This window comes from Chionomys nivalis, chromosome 1 (genome assembly GCF_950005125.1).
Source record: "Chionomys nivalis chromosome 1, mChiNiv1.1, whole genome shotgun sequence".
Classification (NCBI taxonomy): Eukaryota; Metazoa; Chordata; class Mammalia; order Rodentia; family Cricetidae; genus Chionomys; species Chionomys nivalis.
This window is the reverse complement of record NC_080086.1, coordinates 51,737,151-51,758,571: the sequence shown is the minus strand read 5'-3', so window position 1 is coordinate 51,758,571 and position 21,421 is coordinate 51,737,151. Positions and strand designations below refer to the sequence as shown.

The 21,421-nt window shown below is 44.9% G+C and overlaps 1 protein-coding gene across 6 annotated transcripts in view; it reads right to left on the bottom strand.

Annotated features, from left to right (window-relative positions):
• The window catches only part of Foxp1 (forkhead box P1), a 611,987-nt gene that overhangs the window by 148,960 nt on the left and 441,606 nt on the right, over positions 1 to 21,421 (bottom strand). The window contains exon 1 of one of the 6 annotated variants that reach the window (XM_057790958.1): positions 17,299 to 17,348. The exons of the other annotated variants lie outside the window; for them this stretch is intronic. The gene's annotated coding sequence lies outside the window, so the exon portion shown is untranslated. Of the gene's footprint in view, positions 1 to 17,298; positions 17,349 to 21,421 lie in introns of those variants that run through there. 6 annotated transcript variants of the gene reach the window in all.

Below are 21,421 nucleotides of genomic sequence, written 5' to 3'. Positions count from 1 at the left end.
GTCATCTGTCTTTGGCAGGGCTACATGGCTTCTTTCTGACTCTGCCTCCTTTCTCCCAGCATTTCATTTGGCACCCCCCTAGCTCTGTTCCCCTATATCTCTGCTATAGACCCAAAGCAGTTTCTTTATTAACCAGTGATAGTCACAGAATACAGACGGGAATCTCACATCACCGTGATGTCTTTTTCAGAACTTATCTGCTCATATGATGAACCCCAGGCTCCCCACCCATTTCACATGGAGAAGGAGGGAAGACAGAAACACAGAGAGGGCTGTAGGAACGTGTGTGTGTACCAAGGACACATCATTTAACCTCTAGAAGATAGAACAAAAGATGGAGCTATACAGAATGGCTTTGGGGGTTCAGTATGCAAGTGAATAAAAACAAGAAAGGAATTCCAAGTATCTTGGATAGAGAGAACATTAGCGCAGAGAATAAATCACTAGAGTATAAAACTGTTACAAATGTCCCATGTTAATTCTCTTGCCTTATGAATATGCTAGCAAAGGACGAGGGGGATACCACTCTCAAAAAATAAACTGAAAACCAGTATGGGCCTCAACAAGAATTTTAAAACTTAATTGATGTAAATGTGTAGTATGCTTTGACATCCAGACACTAAGGGGTGTTTTCACAAATTCCATATTATCTAAGCTTCTGCCATCTGGAGTTGAAGGTGTCACCCACCAAAGAAATTGCAAAGCTTTAATGCTCAGACTTTGGGTTGTAATCCCAGGATTTAGGAGGTGAGGAGAGGGTATCTTAGTTAGGGTTTTTATGGGTGTGAAGAGACACCATGACCATGGCAACTCCTGGGCTGGCTTACAGTTTTAGAAGTTCAGTCCATTATCACTGTGGTGGTATGCAGGCAGACATGGTGCTGGAGCTGAGAGTCCTACATCCTCATTGGCAGGCAACAGGAAGTGAACTGCCTTGCTATACCTTGAACATATATGATACCTCAGAGCCCTATTTCACAGTGTCACACTTCCTCCAGCAAGGCCCCACCTACTACAATAAGGCCACACCTCCTCTACAAGGCCACACCTCCTAAGAGTGCCACCACTCCTTTTGGGGGCCATTTTCTTCCACCACCACAGAGGGGTAGGGACCAGCAGTTCAAGGTCAACCTTTGTTTGTGTTCACAGTTGATCTGACCTGAGGAAGATTTGGAAAGACTGCCCCACAGACCTGTGTAACAGCCATTTTGATCCACAATGTATCAATACAAATTGACACCCTTTATGTTAGGTTCCAGTTAGTTCCAGGAGATGATCTTTATTCTAGCACCACAGAGAAATGAGAAAGGACAGATCTTACTTTCCTAACAGTGTATCAGTGACAAATGGAGAAAATATTTCCATGTGCTGTTAAAAGACAAAACCAGACTCACTGAAATAGACTCAGTATGTGGATATGAGTCTGTATACATACGAGAGACGGATGGAGAGAACAGGAAGATGAGGAGGAAGAAAGAAGAGGAAGAGAAGAAGAGATGAGAGCATTCATGTACAAGGACATGAATAAATCAAAGGGCTTCTCTTTTCTAGCACATAGCACGCCTGGCTCATGTTCCAGGCTAAGCGCTAATGTAAATAACGTAAATGGCCCAATCCCATCTCTGGAGACCTTTTACTCTTGGTGGCTCTTCCTGGCTGGGTTGAATCAACACTTCCTTTATAAAAGATGTGACAATTGCCTGGCACTGGACGACTCTGTGCTGTATTTGAGCACTGAGATCAGGTTACAATAAAGGCTCAGTTGGAGGGTGTCACCCCGCAGAAGCAGCTGATAAAGCCTGCACTTAGAAGCAGCCCTGTGAACTTACAGAAATGGGAGTGCACATGCGCAGAACCTTCACCTGAACTGACTGCCTGGCTGCCGCTTGGCTTTGACCCTTCTCTATCAGCAAAAGGGATCAGAGACACCAAGGTCCACGGCCATCTCTGAGTGTCTACGCAGAGCCTGCAAACTATGGGGTGGGTTGCTACTTTGCCTGGCTATATTTCCATGGCAACCTGGAACCTGGGCGTTTGCAATATGTCTTCATTCTCTGGATTCAAGATGGTCCCCTTCTCAACAATGCCTTCTCTTTTGAAGTAAACGAGTGCCACCTGCTTCTTACAAGGATCTTTTACTCCGGCATGTGTCTCAGGTTCATAGCAGGTGCTTAGACGAGGGGCCAGGTAATCCTATGTTTAGCATGTTTATCAAGGTAGCCGGTACTCAAAAACATGTTTACTGCCTTTAAAGAGCTACTAACATGTTTACATAAAATATAGATTTTGCAAGCACACACACATGCGTAAAGCAAGCTGGAAAGAAGAAACCTTTAGAAGAGATTTTACGTAACACGCTTAGCAGTCTGTCTTACGAGACTAACACCTGGAGGTCCTCAAAAAAAAAAAAAAAAGAAAAAAAACAGGTGCCTGGAAAGTTTTGGGTCACGGGCCCACACAATATAGACTATAGGCCAAATTCGGTCGATCATCTGCTCTGCTTGAATTCATAAAACAAGCAGAGATTTTACCCATTTAAATGAGTAGGGAAAAGTCAAAAGAGCAATATATTGACACACATGTGCATGACGTTGGATTTAACTTTTAACAGTAACTTCCTAGACGGTCCCTTCTTTTATGGGAGGGGACTCGACAACCCTGTCCGCTCTCTGCTTTTTTGTGCTTCTTGTGTTTTGTTTGTTGTGCTTGAGGGAAATTTCTCTCAGCCCATCCTTTCAAAGTCAGCTTCCTCAAGACAATTTCAGTTTAGTTAGCAGGCAAAGGGATTGTGAATTAGCCGTTCCCAAAGCTCAGAACCACCAATATGTCTTTCAAAAGGAACTGGAATGTAAAAAACACACCCATGTGCTTCAACAGCTAAAACCATCAGAAACTGAACATAAACTCCTGCGTATTTGGGGTTTCCATCAGGTAACTGACAGCCTCTCAGCGGTGCAGGACCTGGTTTGTAATCCAAGATACTGCGTGGATTAAGGCAGGAGGATTACAAACTCAAGGCCAGTCTGGGCTACTTACTGGAAACCTGTTAAAGGTAAGCATTGCAAAATAGGGTGTTCTAGGCCATCAGTGCTACCACAGTGAGAGTCTGTCTTACATGGAGGGGGGTTGGGAGTGGGGGTGAGTCTAGTGCACATACAGAGAATTTGTCTAGCATGTGTGGGGCCCTGGGTTCAATACACAGGACCTCAAAAAAAAAAAAAAAAAAAAAAAAAAAAAAAACAACTAAGAACAAAACCCACCAAAGGCATATACCTGGCTGGCCAGGGGTGATTTGGCAATCCACTGTCTACACTGGGAATTTCCCCCTTTCAGAGCTTTAGAAGTGGGTCAGAGTTGGTCACCTTTCCTCTAGTTTCTCCTCCGGATTCTCCATACCCTTCGAGACAAAACCTGTTCCTCAGGTATTTTCACCGGCTAGTAACAGCCACTGCACACACAGGGGTGGGATGGCTCGGTGATTAAGAACACTGGCTGCTCTTCCAGGGGAAACAGGTTTGAATCCCAGCACCCACACAGTGGTTTATAATCATCTGTAACTCTAATTCCAGGGGTTCGATGTCTTCTTCTGACCTCTATGGGCACCAGACATGTATGTGGCACACACACACACTTGTGGACAAACAATCATACACATTTTTTTAAAAGCATGAGAAATTTGGAAGGAAAGACAATCCAACACCGCACCTCGTTCTGGCCCTCTTCACACATAGGTCCCACCAGCAAGCCACTCACCTCCTGTTTTTAGGCATAGTAGGCAGAATGGCCTTAAAGGTTAGCGCTCATGGTGAACAGTGCTCTGTAGGCAGCCTGTGGGAAACCCATCTCTCCAGCCCCCTTGGAGCCTTCCACAGGCGGGAATGCAAAGAAATCACAATGGCTTGCAGAGGCTACAGAGTCAACAGCATTCGGAAGCAGCAAATTCTCCATGTTTCTCTCTCTCTCTCTCTCTCTCTCTCTCTCTGGTGTTTGACTATGTGTGGATTTATATAAAATGTCCTCAATCATCCTCTACTTTATTTTTGTTTCATTTTGGGTTTTTTGGTGGTGGGGGAGCTTAGGGAGTTGGGGAGTACAAGACAAGGTTTCTTTGTGTAGCCCTGACTGTCCTGGAACTCACACTTGTGCCACCACGGCCCGGCTCTCCTCTTTATTTTGAAGACATGGTTTCCGCACTGAACCTGTAGCTCACTGAATCAGCAAGCCTCAGGGGTCACCGTGTCTCCGCCTCTCCAGCGCAACACCCACATCTTGCCTAGCTTTTCGGTGAGCGCTGGGGAAGAGAACGCAGGTCGCTTATGTCCCCAGAGAAAGCACTGTACTGACTGGATCATTTGCCTGCTCTTCCACACTGGATCTCCCCAAACATTGACGGTGTATTTCACATGGAGCCTTTGGGCAAGAAGGCTGATCTCACACCAGCATTCTCGTGACTGGAAAATATTAGATGTCCAAGGAAAGCCAACCACGCAGGTGGCTGTGTAAGTGTGAGACACACAGAGCAAGAAAGGTCCTCAACAAACCATGAGGTCCTATTACTGATGCCCAAATGAAATAAAATGTTCTCTCTACAAGTCTGGGTGGTTAACAGCCATATAATAGTCTCCCACAAACCCCTCAAACCAGCCCGACACTGTCTGGGTCTAATCTGTTATACTCAAACAGGAATATGGATTCCAGACAGCCACTTTTCATCAATCCAGCAGACACAAATCTTTGAAGCGGCTTGAGCAGAGTACAGCCTGAGATTAACTGGGACACTGTTAATTTAGTCACCTGAGGTAGGCCAAGATTCTCTCAGCAGCCCCTTCCTCAGTCATGACAGCTGGGGCAAGAACCCTGAGATTTCAGCACGAGCATCCCGAGTAGATCGTTAGATGGGACATCCTGCCTGGGTTTCTTAAAATGGCCCACAGTCTTTGCAAAGGAGGTGAAGGGACAGTATGAAGACAGACATGATGAGAACCAGGACCCGAATGCATCTCAGCAGCAGTCTGACACTGTCTGGGATATAATCAAGGAGGGCTGGGAAGGGTGGCCCAAGCCTTTAATCCCAGTCCTGGGGAGGTAGAGGCAAGCAGATCCCTGTAAGTTCCAAGGCAACCTGGATAACAGAGTGAGATCCTGTCCTGTCTCAAAAAGGCAGGGGTGAGGCAGCACATAAAAAGTTAAAAACGTATCCTACATATAGAAGAAGGTGGTTCCTAGGTCACATGGGGAGAGGAGCCATCTCCAGGCACCCAAACCACTCTTGATGCCACCCTAGCCAGCACTTCTGCACTACACGCTTCCATGCTGGACCGCACACACCTGCACTGACTTGATCTCATATTGATTATGCCACACACAGCGTAGGCATCGTGGTGACAATCACTGAGTACCTCCCTCACTTTATTTATCGTTTCCACTTCAGAATTGAACACATTTTCCAAACACAGGAGCAGAAAAGGCGGGGAATACTGTTCCGTGTTAGCCATTAGGATGGAAGATGGCCAGTGATATTTTGTGTCTGACTCTATTTTATTTTGAAGAAAGGGAGAAGATGGGAAGCGGTCTTGCCGCCATAGCAACTCACCAGCATTAATGCTGGAACCAGAGTGCCACCACAGCTCAACTGCAGACACCTGGAGAGAGATCAGAAGGCCCAGACAGGGGGCGGGTTCTGCTCCAGGCCACACCCCTAATGGAGAGCTAGGGAGCAGCAGGGGTCAACATATCCCGCATTCACCAGCGATTATGACTAATGTCTTTCTATTTGGAAGGCACACAGAGGATACTTCCCGCCAAAGACTAAGAATTTTCATGAGACTTAAAAAAAAAAAAAAAAGTCAATCTATGATCTTGCAAAATTGAATGAAATAAGTTTAATGGCTATAAACATTCAGGAAGTCTGTTTGAAGTCTCTTAAGAAAGACAGCAAGAAAGAAGGAACATGCCAGCCCATCCTTCTCCTCCTACGGACACAGGAACCTATAACCACCTTGTCGGAGCACTAGCTGGCTGCCCTTCACTGGAGGCCGTGCCAGACTCTGAGTCACCCGCGCCAAGGCTCCTGCACCTGAGTTGTCTTTGGAGAGATTCCACTTCGGCCTTGCCCAAGCCCCAGCCTGCTGAACTCATGGGAGTTGAACAAGATCACAGCCTGGGGGCTACGACTTCAGGCAATGTGATCATTAGGGCAAAACACAGGATTCAAGTTTATTGGGAACCACCTAAAATGTGAGTTGGGAGGCTAGCTGGATGGTTTAGTGGGCAAGCACGAAAACCTGGGGCCCAATCCCCAGCATCAGGACAAAAACCAAGTGTGATGGCTCAAGTCTGTAATCCAGATACTGGAGACAGGAGCTCCAAGTATAGCCCAGGCAAAACAGCAAATTCCAGGTTCAGTGAGAGACCTTGTCTCCAGACATAACATAGGGCCTAGAGAGATGGTTTAATGGTTGAGAGCACTGACTGCTCTTCCAGCGGATCCAGGTTCAATTCCCAGTACCCACATGTTGGCTCACACCTGTAACTTATGCATGTGGTGCATAGACATATGGAGATAAAACGCCAAACACATTAAATGAATTAAAATGAATAATGAAAAGGGGGGAGGGGTGTTGAGAGATGGCTCAGCAGTTAAGAGTACTGATTGTAACTCCAAGATCTGACACCCTCACACAGACATAGATGCAGGCTAAACACCAATGCACACAAAATAAAAATAAATTAAAAAAAGAAGGAACATGGAGAGTCAAAGAAGAAAGATGACACCTTACACAGAGTCATGTGTACACCAGGCACACACACAATACAATATATATGAAGGAAGTAACTAATGTGAGCTTGGATGCTGCATCAAGTCCTGCTGTCCCCTTGTTAAAGTCCCAGACTTTAAAAAAAAGAAATTACTGAGTAAATGGTACAAACCTTTTACAGTGCTTAGGACAGGAAATACAGGGGTCAAATGTGAGGATAAATCAATCAAAGGATCTATAACTCCTGATATTAACCCCTGTTTTTTTCACTAGCCCTTTTTATGAGGTTGAGTCCCAGCAATTCATTATGACTAATAAAGATTCACATCTTTTGGGGCCATAGATTCTGATTGGTTAATGGGGAAGCTTGAAGACTCTAGGTGTGTTTGAAAGTATACTGGGTTTTCCGAATAGAAACAGAGTTCTTGTGTACACACACACACACACACACACACACACACACCGTCAAATGGGAGAGAAGAAAAAGAAAGATTCCTTTTTATGTAATATGAATCACACACACTCAGGATATTGTAAGAGGCAGTGAACACCTGTGAAGGCTTTGCTTCCCAAAGGCCTTTCTCTTGCCTAAAATCTGAATGAAGAAAAAGAAGGAAGAGGAGGGAGAAGAGAAAGAATAAGAAGAGGAGGAAAGAAAATGCAAAGATTGAAAATGGTTTAGAGGTAACATTCTAGAAGAGACAGAAAACAAACAGGGAGATAGAGAGATGATGGCTCAGAGGTTCAGAACATGGGCTGCTTTTCCAGAGGACTTGGGTTCAATTCCTAGCACCCTCACGGCAGCTCACAATTATTTGTAACTCCAGTTCCAGGGGATCTGACACCCTCACACAGACACACATGCAGGCAAAACACCAATGCCCATAAAATAAAAATAAATCATTTCTTAAAAGAAAGAAAAAGGAAAACAAACAAAAACCAACAAACAAGGAGAAGAAAAAAGCTTCCCAAATCAGACTGATGATGAAGAGAAAGCGTTTGCAGGAAAGGAGAAACACCCTGTCTCCTGGCCTCCATAAAGCAGCAGTGAAAACAGCAGTGACAGTTAGCAATGGAGGCTCAGAGCTGGGCAGTGGTGCATACACTTTTAATCCCAGCACTCGGGAGGCAGAGACATCCCTGAGTTCCTTACAGGCGAGCTTGGTTTACAGAGAGAGTTCTAGGATGGCCAGGGCTATAGAGAAAGCCAATCTGTCTCTCTTTCTCTCTGTCTCTCTCTCACGTCTGGTAACACTTTAAGGGCTGAGCCTGAGCTTGCACCTCAGAGATCGAGTGCTTGCCTCAAAAAGGCCTGAGTTCGACTCCCAGAATGGCAGACACAGATAACAAAGGGGCCCTACGCAAAGAAAAGGACCTTCAGTCGCCCAGCTGTACACAGAGAACTCGGCTGAAGTAAAGCTGCTGCTGAGTGGGTCCCCATCCCCAGGCACTCTGACGTTAGCTACCCCCTGCTGTTTCATCTCCAGTTGTCTGCCATCCTCAGGGAGATGAGGAAAGTTTTATGATTCTTGATTCAAAGTAGAAAAACAAAAAATGTGACTAGCTCAAGGTCATGAGTGGACTGAGTGCCAGGGCCAAAAAACAAAAACAAACAAACATTGTCTCCAGAGAACTAGATATTCAAATTGTACAAGGTCACTGATTAGCCCAAAGATGGCAGTGACACCGGGAGCCCAAAACACAGGAGTGGCCTTGGTTCCTTCTGGGTTCAGGACAAGAAATGGCCTTTTTATAGTAGCATGCTTTTTAACCTCACAGTCTTTTTCCCCCACAGGAAAAAAACAAAAAACAAACAAAAAAAAAACCTTTTTTCCCCCAACCAATCTCCCCATTTCCAGGATGCTTAGAGTGACTGTCACTTCAGCAGGCCTCCGTGTCCAAGGCCACCAAACACCCATCTCCACCACACCTGTCTTTGCTGGCAAGCTAGTTCTATCAAGAAGCAGAGTTTGATGATACTCTCAGGCCTGGGAGAACAACATTGTCCTGACCCCAGCAGCTACCTAGAGTCTCCTGCTGTGAAAATTCACCAGCCCAGGCATCCCCAGCTCTCCTCCCTGTATGTTCTTACCTCTCTGGCCATCTGCTCTGGGGACAGAGATGCAGTCAGGACCATCCCTTGTTCCCCAGGGCTCTCTTCAAGTCATCTGGGACAAGCTGCCAGCACTGTGGATTCTTTGAAAAGTAACTGGAGGAGCTAGGTGAGTGTGTCTCACATCCTGCCTCAGCCAAGTTTCTTTTTGTGGGATCTGGGGCCCATTACAGTGATCCACACCTGGTCGAAATGTGAAGAACGGGGGCTCTGGTAATGCCTAGCTCAACCAACACGTCAACAACGCAACCACCATGTGGAAGAAAGACACTTCAGAAGAGTGGGGTGAAAAGATTACAAGAGCCAGGAACCATGACATGCTGTGGAAATAGGGGGGCTGCACCCAGGAAACCTCAACAACGTGGTTGCCCAAGCAAGACCTGCATAGTGACAGCACCAGCTGATGGGAGAAATTTCACAAGCTCTACTCCAAGATGAAGAGCTACAGGCAATCAATGGTTGCTGAGAGAGGGAGAGTGGTGGTGGATGATAAACCCTTGATAGGTTATGCACTCCCAAGTGGTCATCCTTAAACATATGTACATAGGAGCATCACTAAGCAGACTCGGCAGGTTGTGTGTGAGTGACTGTGTGTAACAATATACAGAAGAAGAGGTCAGAAATTCAAGAGGGAGGGGTAGGGCACAGGAAGAGGAAAATGACTAAAATCACTTAAATACAGTATGCAATTTTCAAAAAAATTAAATTCTGTATTTAGTTACTTACTTGATTATTTATTCATTTATTTATTCATCTGTTTGTTTATTTATTTGAGGTGGGGTCTCTCTAAATAGCTCTGGCTGCCCTAGACCACTGTGTAGACCAGACTGGCCTCAAACTCACAAAAATCCCAACTGTTAGGATTAAAGGCATGTACCACTGCACCGAGCCAAGATAAAGAATTTAAATTAGAAACAAACAAACAAGCAACCTTCTTTTCCTAAGGAAGCACTAAAGAGATCGCATATGTACTCCTTTGAGTGTGTAAACCTGTGCCTGTTCCTGGTGTGTGGTGTCTGTGCTGAGCCCAGAGGCCAACCTTGGATGTCATTTCTCAAAGGCTACTTCTCACCTTTTTTTTTTTTTGAGAGGAGAGTTTCTCACTGGTCTGGAGCTCACCAAATAGGCTGGGAGTCCCAGGAATCTGCCTGTCTCCACTTCCCAACAAGTGCATAATGTTTTCAACTTATTTTCAAATGTGAGATCTGAGGGTTAACTTAAGTTCTCACCAGCATTTTACTTACCAACTATGCTTTCTTCCAAGCCTAAGAACACAGATTGTCTTTTCATTTTTATCTTTTTTTTTCTTTTTGAAATTTACAATTTCCCTGAAACCCAGTCAGTAGCAGTTGCTGCACCTAGACATATGTCTCAAGTTATGCCTTCACTTACCTCTCTGGACCCACGTGGTCTGGCTTTCAGGGACAAACGATCTCTGGTCCAGCTTTTTGTTTGTTTTCTCTCTCCACTCCCCTCCGTTTCCCTCTCTCACACTCTCCCTGTCTGCCTGCCTGTCTGTCCATCTGTCTGTCTGCCTCTGTCCACATGAGCGGGTTTGGGTACGCGTGCAGCACAGCATACATGTGCAGCCGAGTGGACAAGCTTAGGTGGCAGACTTGCTTTCTAGCTTGAGATAGGGACTCTGCTGCTTTTCTACTGAGCATGCCTGGTTATGTGACCCTTGAACCTGCAGAGCTTCTTTTGTTCTTGCCTCCCCTCTTGGCAGAACAGCTCTGGAATTACAAATGCTTGCTACTGCACTGGGCATCATGTGGGTTTGGGGACCTGAGCTTGGGTTCTCAGGTTTGGATGGCACGTATTTTGCACACTAAGCCTTTACCCCAGCCCTGCCTTCATCCTCTTCTTCATCAATTAATTAATTAGTTTCTATTTTTATTTGGCTAGTCTGGAATTCATTACACAGAATAGAAGGACTTCAAACTCAGAGGTCTGCTTTCCTCTGCCTCTTCCGTGCTTTTAAGACTAAAGATATGTGCTACCATGTCTGGCACAGCTCTGGTTTTGAATTCATTGTATATTCTCACACTCTATTATAATTATACATTAAAATGCACATATATATACACACAAATGAATGTATAGAGTGGTGGAGCTAGGGGTTTTTTTTTTTGTTTTGTTTTTTTGGTTTTAGTTTTGTTTTTTTAAGACAGGGTTTCTCTATAGCTTTGAAGTTTGTCCTGGCCCTTGCTCTGTAGACCAGGCTGGCCTCGAACTCAGGGATCCACCTGTCTTTGCTTCCCAAGTGCTGGGATTAAAGGCACATACCATCACCAGCAGCAGAGCTAGGGGTTGTTAAATAGCTACATTGTTCAAACTGCTCTGAGCTTTGATCACTGAGGATAAAGACAATTATTTCAAAAGTACTGGGGGGTATCTCAGCTGGTAGAGTTCATGCCTAGCTGGCACAAAGCCCTAGGTTTGATCCTCAGCTCCAGGGAGACCATGCATGGTGACATGTGACAGGAATCTCAGCCACTGAGTGGTGTACACAGGAGGAGTAGGAGCTCAAGGTCACCCTGGGCTGCACAGCAACTTCAAGGCCAGTCAGAACTCTGCAGATCACTTGCAATCAACAACTAAACTCGTGCCACCCCAACTGTGCAGCTGCTGAGTATTTTCACCAGGCAAGCACTAAGCAGTGAAGACTCATCACCATGCTGAGTTCTCACCGTTCCAGGAGGCAGCACGCTATGCAGCTGACAGATGACAACAGAGAGCGAGATGAAACCATACAGACTCTCTGACATGCACATGTAAAGTCCTCAGTTCAGGACCTGGTGGAGGTTGGCCACCCAATGAACTGACACTATTAGCACAATGCATGTAAGAATCTATGTGGCTGGTAAAAGCAAAGAGTGCGCGCCAGCAGAGGGAGATGACTGTACTGACAAAAAACACCTGATAAAGAATTAAGGGTATCAATTATCCAATTCCTGAGTGCCAATTCGGGGTCTTCCTTGGTTCTAAACTGCTTCACACAGCTGGAGAGAATCCGTTCATGGTCCTGCAAGAATGGCACCAGTGCATGCCCTCTGTACCCCATAGTGCATGGATGTAGTGTTCTTCTGTTAGGTGGAAATGGAACTACTTGGCTGGCACGGTGGAATCTTTAAGAAAAATCAAGGCACATTTAGAGGATATTGAGGGGGCTTAGGCAATGACTCGGTCTATCAAGTATTTTCCATGCAAACATGAGGACTTAGGCTTCGATCTCCAGAACCTATACATAAGGCACACATGAGACATGTGTCTGCAACCCTAGTGTTGGGGAAAGGAGACAGGAAGATCCCCTAGGCCTTTGGTCCTATTGTTAAAGACAATGGGTGAGTTTCAGGTTCAGTGAGAGAAGCTGTCTCCAGAAAGCAGTATGATCAAACATGATCCTTAACATTAATCTCTGGCCTCTAGACACACCCACACTAAAAGATATATACAACACAGACACAACACACACACGCACCCCTTCTTAAAAATGTGAAAGGAGTATACTCAAAAGTAACTTGTCCCTTCTTCATCCCTCTGCTTCCTTCCTCCATCCCTCCTCCACTGAGGCTGGAACCTGAGCAGGACACAGGCAGACTAGCTTTCCACAGTGCTATCTCTCCCTCCAGCTCAAAAGCTACTGCAGTGACCATATTTTTAAAAGAGCCTATCCTTATGGCAGATTTGGAAGGCAGCAATAGAAAATTATATGGGGTGGGGGGAAGCTATTGCTCAAAGAATTAAAAGGACTTTTTTTTTTAAAGAAAAAAATAAAAACAAAGCAGGCAAGGCTGACTAGATGGCTCAGCAGTTAAGAGCTCATACTATTCTTGCAGAAGACACAAGTTCAATTCTCAGCACCCATACTGATGGCTTATAAACACCTCTCAAACTCCAGCTCCGCAGGATCTGATGCCTCAGGTCTCAGGCACTGAATTCAAGTCACAACCCCCTCCCCCACATACACACATAAATTAAAAATAAAAGTAAAATCCTAAAACCAAAATCAAAACAAAATATCAGTCATAGCAGCTTATGCCTGACACCCTTAGCACTCCGAAGTCCAAGGCAAGAGGGCTAGGGTTAGGGCCTGATTTTGAGCTACACAGTGGAACCCTGCTTGAATTAAGAACTGAAGAAACATTAAAAAGCAAACTGTGCTTGTCTGGTGCATAACTGTGCTTACAGCCATGTTCAGGGAGTGACAGTGACCTCTGGAACTGCCAGTGACCACAGTTTAGCATATGGTTGAACTTGAGTCTGCAAGCACGAAGAAATAATGATTCGCTGGGAATTTGGGGGAATTACTGACCCTGAGAGAATTATCACAAGTCTAAAATCGGGTGACTTTGTTTTCGAACACATTAGCATATCTCTACAGAAGTAGTCTGCAGGGTGGTTAAGTGATAACCAGTCACTGTGGCTGGACCCAAGTCCCACTTTACATCTGGTAGCTGTATGAGCTTGGTCAAGCGACTAAACCTTCCTGTGCCTTGGTGTCTTCCTAACAGCGAGGACAGGAATAAATCCCAGAACCCGTGCCATAACTAACACAGCTAAAGGCAGAAAAAGGAGTGATTGAGTTACGAAAAAAACAGTACGAATAAAACAGTAAAGCACAAACAGGACACCACCACCTGCCCGCGACACATTGTCAACATTTGATGGCCTGCTGAAAAGACAGGTTCCTAAGCCACACTAGAATCATAAAGGTTCTTTGAAAGTTACTTCTAAAATGTAAGGGTTTTTCAGATCTAACTTGTATACCCAGATTCCAACAAACAAACATTATTAGGAACCAAAATAAACTAACTAGTACCACTGTACTGTATATCACAAATTCCTGTCCACCTGAGGCTTAGAACAGCAAGCGGTATTCAAGTAACTTTTCACTATGTGCTTGGGAGCCACAGAGAGGTCACTGCAGCCCAGGGCTTCAGTCACTCAGAACATTCTGGGTGAATAAAAGGGCATGGATCTTACATCCACAAAGAACCAAACCACACAGCAAGTTGCAACTGAGTCATAGCCGACAGGTATGTATCTTCGTGAGTTTGTCTCCAACATCACCATCCTCCATGTATGTAAAATAAAATAAAACCCAGGGTATTCAGCTCATGCCGAATATTGAAAATACAAAAACAATCATATCCCAACTGCCACCAGAAATAGATGAGTACTTAGTAGGCCCAGTCCTTATCGCCTGCCATCATCAACTCACAAACTTTCCAAGCGAGCTTCTTTTTCAGGCCAGAACACTTTCTCATATGGTGACGATCTGCAGTCAGATATAACCTGACTCAGCAGGGGAAAGAAAAGGCTTTTCCTACTCTCCAAGTCACCCCTGGGCAGGTCCAGTCTCAGCACTCACACAGACACACCCCGGAACTGTAAACGATTTTAACAACAGGACGTTTTTCCCACCTCAAAAGTGGGATCACCTTTTCAGCCTACTGATGTCCCAAGGGTGTTCTGAGTATCAACAAGTTCACATTAGTCAGGCACTTTGATTTCTACAGACAAAAGGCTCTGCAGAACTACAAAGCATGATTATCCAACCCAACGGCCTCTGTGGAGTATTCGAGATGACAAGGGAGGAGGCAGACGGGCTACTGGTTCGCACTGTTGCCCTCCCCATAGCAAAGCTCCAGCAATCCCCAAGCCCAAGGCAGGGCCAGCCAAGTGGAAGCCATGCTGTATCGGCACTTGGCTGCACTCTTCCTTATATAGTCAATGGAGAGGGAATCCCTCTGTGTGCATATTTTCAGTTCACATTCCCAAACAGTATAGGCAAACACACAGATTTCAGCTGTGATTAACAGGGCTGCCTCTGCCTGGGCTAGTCCCCCAGGTTGGGGCCCCATGCACATCCCTGTTAAAGGATGAGTCTGAGTGAGGGTATTCCTTTGGGAACCTTGACTCCTTTGCTAAAGAAGGTACCAGCAGGTGTACCTATGCCCAGATAATGCCCACAGGCAACCATGCCAACCCCACTTAAAAACCTGAGGGGATAAAATGAAAAGATAATTTTAGATCTACACTGAATCTCAGCTTGGGACTTCCCCTTGGACTCTGGAGTACTTGCAAACAGTCTTGAAGACTGTGGAAAAATAATAGGTAATTGCAGAGACTAGCATAATCTAGCATACTATTAGAATATATATGCATATCATCAGAAGGAACTAGAGATTTCATCCAGAACCATATGCCTACCAGGCAAGTGCTCAACTATTTCCTGCCCGAAAACGAATTTTTGAGGGACACAAAGGTCCAAGTGAACCTCTTCTCTCACAGCACGTGACAGCCTTTAGGGAGAAGTCGAACACTGGCTGGCATTAACTATGTTCTTCACGAGCCACAGACACTCATCCATGTGCCTTTAGCTGAGCTGCTCACAGTTGAGATTTAAAACCCCCCAAACCACTTGGTGATGAGTGCTCAGAGGAAGAGGAGGTGGGAGAAGAGTATCCATGCAGCTCTGCGTTCAATCCTTAGTGTCAGATAAAACAAAAAACACCCGGTAAACAAGCAAACAAACAACTAACTAACTAAATACCTTCACCGTCACCAAAGCTATAACAGCTGTTTATTAGTGGGATGAGATTCCTACTAAAGAGAGCCACAACGCAGTGGCACTAAGCGGTGCAGGCGTCTAGACCTTCCAAAGCATCGAACCACTAGTCCTGGGAAACCGTGCCCATCCACTGCACTAAATTCATTCTTACTACAAAGCCTGACAAAGTAGCAGGAGGAAATTTAAAAAAGAAAGAGAAAAAGCTCCTGAGCCTGAAGGGTTAACTCACTTGTCTATAGGGGGAAGAAAAGGGAAAAGGAGGAAAAAGAAAAAAAAGAAAGCACGGGTATACGGGTATAGTTTCCTTTTATCCTAAAACAATGCATTTATTATTTTCTGTGTATCTGGTAAAGGGCATGGCTTTCAGAGTGGAAAACAAAACAGACGTTGGTCACATGTTTATTGTGACCAAGCTCACCTCCTCCCTTCCCTTCTGATAAATAATCAAACATGCCATCCAGAAAAAACAAAATCAGCGAGCTGGGAAATTTGATGGTCATCAAACAGGCTGAGAGAGCGAGAAAAGCAGCCCACTGTTCCCACACTGCTCGGGCCCACACCTACACTACCATCTGAGTAAATATAACCTCACTCACTCTTCCCATCTTCCCCGCAATTACTCCTACTGTTAAACAAATTGGCCTTAAGGCAGTTGCAAACATCTTTTCTTTTCTCCCTCCTGCAAAGCAGAACAACTTCTGAACATAAAAATAAAAAATAAAAATAAAAAACAAACCCATCCCGGTCACAGCGACACACAGGGAGACTTGTTTGTGTCGATGTTTCTCTTATTAGATGGTTTGGACGACGATGAAAACCCTATTTCTTTCCCTACCCTAACAGATGCTGTTGAAAATACTGAAGTTAATAGATATTTAGTCTGAGGACTAACCAAGTTCAGAATAATAGCAATTCTCTTAAGATCAAAAGAGTCAATTTTCTACTTCCTGTCTATTCCCTCATCAGTACATAACTTAAAAAAAAAATAGCACCTGGCTTGCCAATTACAGTGAAGCTGAAGAACAGGGCTAGGGGGTAGAGGGAGGGAAGAGAGGCCAGAGGGTGGACCAGGGCAGGAAAAGGTGGAACCATTTTTAAAAAGCTCATACCATGTGTTCGAAAGCCATTTCTTCAGGAGAGCCCAAGAGTTACAAGGCTCTGCCAGCCCCAGTGCCAGGGCTTGCCCGCCATCCTAATTACTCACAGAGAAAATGGTCAAAAGAGGATCCAATACCAGAGTTAACAACCATTGCTGGGAGCAGAGCAGCCTTTCTCTTTCCCTCCGCAGCCCACTCCGCTTAAACAATAGTCATATGAATGAGATAATGACCGTGCGTGTTTCGGCAGTCTGACTTTTATTGGCATGAAATTGGTACAAATATTATCAAGACGGATTCGCCCGCGATGACGGTGTCATGATGTCAACCTCCGAGGACAACTCTGCACACTGTCACAGGCACCATCCCCACACTCTCTCGGGACTCGAGATAACAGGAAGAAAAAAAGCAGACGGCACATACAGCAGGGGGAAAGTTACAATCTACATCCAGCCTGTAAAAGTGTCTGACAACACTGGCTGATTCTTCCTGATCGGAGCCAAAGCCACATGTGAAAGCAAGAGAGAATTAACAAGGAGTTAGCAGGATCCCTATGGTGGAAAAAAAGGAAGAAGAAGAAAAAGAAAGCTTAGATGAAGAGAGGAGGGAGGGAAGGAAGGAAGGAAGCACACAGTAAACAACTTGAAGCATCTCAGTTTGTCCTTTACCGAATGCCTGCCCAAGCAAAGATCCCAGCTTAAAAGTTTAACCCATTGAAAATGTTCTTTTTTTTTTTTCCCTCAGGACACTTACAGAGCAAATGAAGAGTTTGGCAGAGTGAGCCGGCACCGTCTCCCTCTGCAGTTCCGTCTCGCTGTGGATGAGCTCTGGCTGTTTCTGTGAAGCGGGGGTTTGCCGAGTGGTAAAAGAGATGTTTGAATAAACAGGAAGTGCTGAGCGGCTGAAGCACACTCGAGGAGAAAACACACTGGAACACTGCCCTTTGTAGGCAACCTCAGGGAGGTTTGTCTCCACAGTAGCTGGCTGGGCTCTCACTCAATGACAAGGAAACCACAAGAATTCCTCAAGTAATTCTTCACTTTCAAAGCTGGAAGATCAGTTGGAGCTTGCAGGTAATTTTCAAAGTTGTATGGAGCACTTAAAGAAATCTATTAATGTTCAACGTATCTAAATCACTCCAGGGCGGCAAGCAGGGACACAGCACACATGGCGTGCCCCGTAGACCAAGCCCTAGCCAAACAGAGCTCCCGCATGAGGAGGCAAGTACACACCAACAGGGTTCAGGAAACCTGCTCTTGAGATATTTTTGTGGTGACATTTACATAGGCAGGATGAGAGAGAGAGAGAGAGAGAGAGAGAGAGAGAGAGAGAGAGAGAGAGAGAGAGAGAGAATGAATTCAGACCTTGCTGACCTTAGAGGATTTTTAGTCGTATATATTTTTTAAAGATCACGCCATCCGGCATTCCAAGGATATGCCTTGTATCTGGTTTGATTGCTTTCCCTCCACATTTAGCTCCTCTGCTATTAGGAAAACTACCTGTGTATCGCACAGTGCCCACTTGCCTGCTTGAGTACTCCTTACCCTGTCCTAAACTGATTATTAAGGTCCTGTCTTCAGTCACCAGAAGAACCTGACAGGTACCATTAAAAAAAAAAAAAAAGCCACAGGAGGTGTAGCAGGTCAGTAAAAAACAGGAGGAAGAGTGGAACAGCCATATTCAATTGAAAACAAGGATATAGCAAAGGCTTCCTTCCTAAAATGTACTGCTGTTGTGGCTCGGTTCTCTGCCACAGACGCATCTGATTTGTTATTGGGCATGGAATGCTGGCCTGTCTGTCAGGCAGGTGCTAATACTCGGCTAAAATAACTCATTGGGAGCTGTCAGTGAGATGTTTACATAGGCCCCAATCTTTTCTTCATAGAAGGAAATTTTTTTTTTTTACTGGAATTCATCTTCTTTTGATCTCACATTCAAAGCAACGGCAGCTTGATAGACATTCAAGTCTGAAAGCAAATCCAGACGCTGAAGATAAACCGCCAGAATATGACAGGCAGAAGCATCTAAAGCTTACAGAAATGAAGAGAACAGCATGTCGCCCGAGTATTACAATAGCAAAAATCAAGAGACATATTAGGTGGAACTGATCAGCCACAAAAACAGTTCAAAAGGCAGATCACAGAAACAGGACGAGGAGAAGGGGTGGGGGGGGATGGGATCAATCTGGTTTTTCTGCCTCACCTCCCTCCTGAGCCTCCACGTCTGCCTCTCCCCTGCATGAAGGGTGGAATGTCCAATGCAGAGGCTCTTCTCTAACTGGGCCGGTCCATTTACAGAGGTGCCAAAGGATTTGCTAACAATCTGCTTCAAGGAGCAGGAGGAAAAGGAAGGCATGTGCCCAGGCTCCCGCGCGCTACATTGTACTGCCATCCCTGCTTCTGCTCTTAAATGTAGCACTGGAGAACACAAGCCTGGCCCAGGGGAGGTGGGCAGTCAGGCACAAACCAAACTAGGATGGGGGCTAACACTCTCCTCAAACGGCTAGACAGTGAATAAATGCAAGAGCCCCACCTGCAGTCACACACATGGTCAGATTCCTCCAGTCCCAGACATATGTCACTGTTCCACCCCTAGAAGCTTTTAAGCCAACTAGGCCAGTCTCTTAAAGGGATTATTACAAGGACTTTTTTATGGGCATAAAAAATTTCAAAGAATTTTTTTCTTAGAGGAATACTATTGTTTTTAAAGGATACCTCTTGTTTTAATTAAAGTCAATGTATATAACAACAGGGAAAGCAGTTCTGCCCTTGAGTTGCTTATTAACAAACACTGAAAGGGAAGAGGCAGAACCAGATTAAAGGACATCAGAATTCTACAAAATTTACCTGTGGTTCTTTCCCAACTGTGACCTTCTTCTGAGATTGGAAAAGTGAGATTCTCTTTTAAATACTATATGCTAGGATTTTTTAAATTACTTCATTTCCCCCTCCCTCCCTCCCTCCTTCCCTCCCTCCCTCCTTCCCTCCCTCCTTCCCTCCCTCCCTCCTTCCCTCCCTCCCATTTTCCTTCCCCCTGCCTTCTCTCCATAGTAAGCCCACAGTAAAATATGGATTTAAAAATGCACAACCCAATTTCCAAAGCTGTAATCAATTTATGGTTTGTTTTCTATCAACGGGATACCTGGGTAACTGAGTTACAAACATGGAAACAAACTGCGAGGCGCGGGGCCAGTAGACTGTGAGGCACTCTGCAGTTAGGATGTCCACACAAGACCCGCCTATCAAATATACGTTCAGTTTATTCACAGAAACATTCCTTACAACACCATCCTATTATAAAGATTACGGTAGCCTCATCATCTCACCATGCTGGCTAGAGAGCCCTTGGAAGGAAAGGGCTCAGGCCTCTGCAGGGGGTGGGGAGAGGGTAGGGAGGGTAGTGGGGCAGGAGGGATTCTCCCCAGTGTGAGTGCTTCTAGAGCAGCTCCACCAGCTGGGGATGATTTTTAGCTATGGCAAGCCAGGAGGACCAGGAGGAGGACACTGTTGGAAGTTCCAGAAGGTGCTTGGGAGCACTGGCCAGGGGCTAGTGCTGCTAGGCACGCTGTTGCCAAGAGGGATCAGTACAGGGGTTTGCGATGCCATGTCTTGGGAGCACCATAGTACAATCCTGGGGCCATTGCTGGTTTCTGTGCGTAAGCTCCTGGTGTGTGTCAGTGCATGCAATATCAGGTGTTTGACTGTGGGACTATGTGTTTAACTTTGGAGTAAATATTTTTGCACATTTTTTAACATAAATATTTTTCTGCTTTGTTCGCAGTCCAAACATGTTATATGTTCACACTATTTGTAAATATTTTCCTCCTTTTATAACAATAATATCCTGTGAGTCAAAACATGTTTGTGTTTACTTTATCAAAACAGATGCTTAGTTCAAAACAACATGACCTGTGGTCAACCTAACTTCCAGGTTCCACAAAAACGGTTTCACTTATGTTCCTAACACAAACAAACAAACAGCAAACACCATATTAGAGTTTAGGCTGCCTTAAAAACTTACCTCTGCCCCATCCCATGGAGATGTAAATTGTACCCCATCAAACAAGCCAGCCTCCTCCTGACATCAACAGCAAGGAACAATTTACTCCCTAAATTTCTCAACTTCCATATGCCACATTACCGTCATTTAACCACAAACAAGGGAAGTTCACCATAAAAGTGAAATGCATTTTCCCTTGTACATTAGAAAATAGATTTTTTTTTCCTCCACAAAGAATGCAATTGCCCCCACTCCTTTTCTTGGGACATTAAAGGTCTGTTTAAAAAAAAAAAATCTGCCAAGTAAAAAGGCCTTCATTAGTTGGGCTTTTTTGATATAAACAACTTTTGATATGTCATTTTAGAAACCTCATAATGACACCATTAAAGAGCTACCATTTTTAACAGAGAGCTCGTCTGCACAGGGCCATGGAATGGTAGCCATGTTTCAGGCCCCTTCCTTCCTTTCTCCCCTTTCAGACTTCTGCTGGACTTGAATGTCACCATAGACCTTGAAGCTCTGAATGTGAAATGGCTTCGCTAATTGCTTTAATTGCTTGAAGATGTGCAAGCAGGTGAAAGCCGATCCCCGTGGCCATTGTAGAGACTAAGAACAACACTGAAATGTTTACACAGTGGTTTGATTTTAATAGACAGAAGGGCTGAGTTTAAGACAGCAAGAACACAGCTAATAGGTGACCTCTTAACGTGGTCTTCCTCTGAAAAAAAAAATACTAATAAGGACACACAACCAAACACAATGTCATGTCTGAAAGGCAGAATCCTAAATACCAAGGTTATTACCCGGTACCTGACATTTCCACCCGAAACGTTACACTTAAGAAAATTAAAACAAAAAAGTACTTTATAAGTCAGTC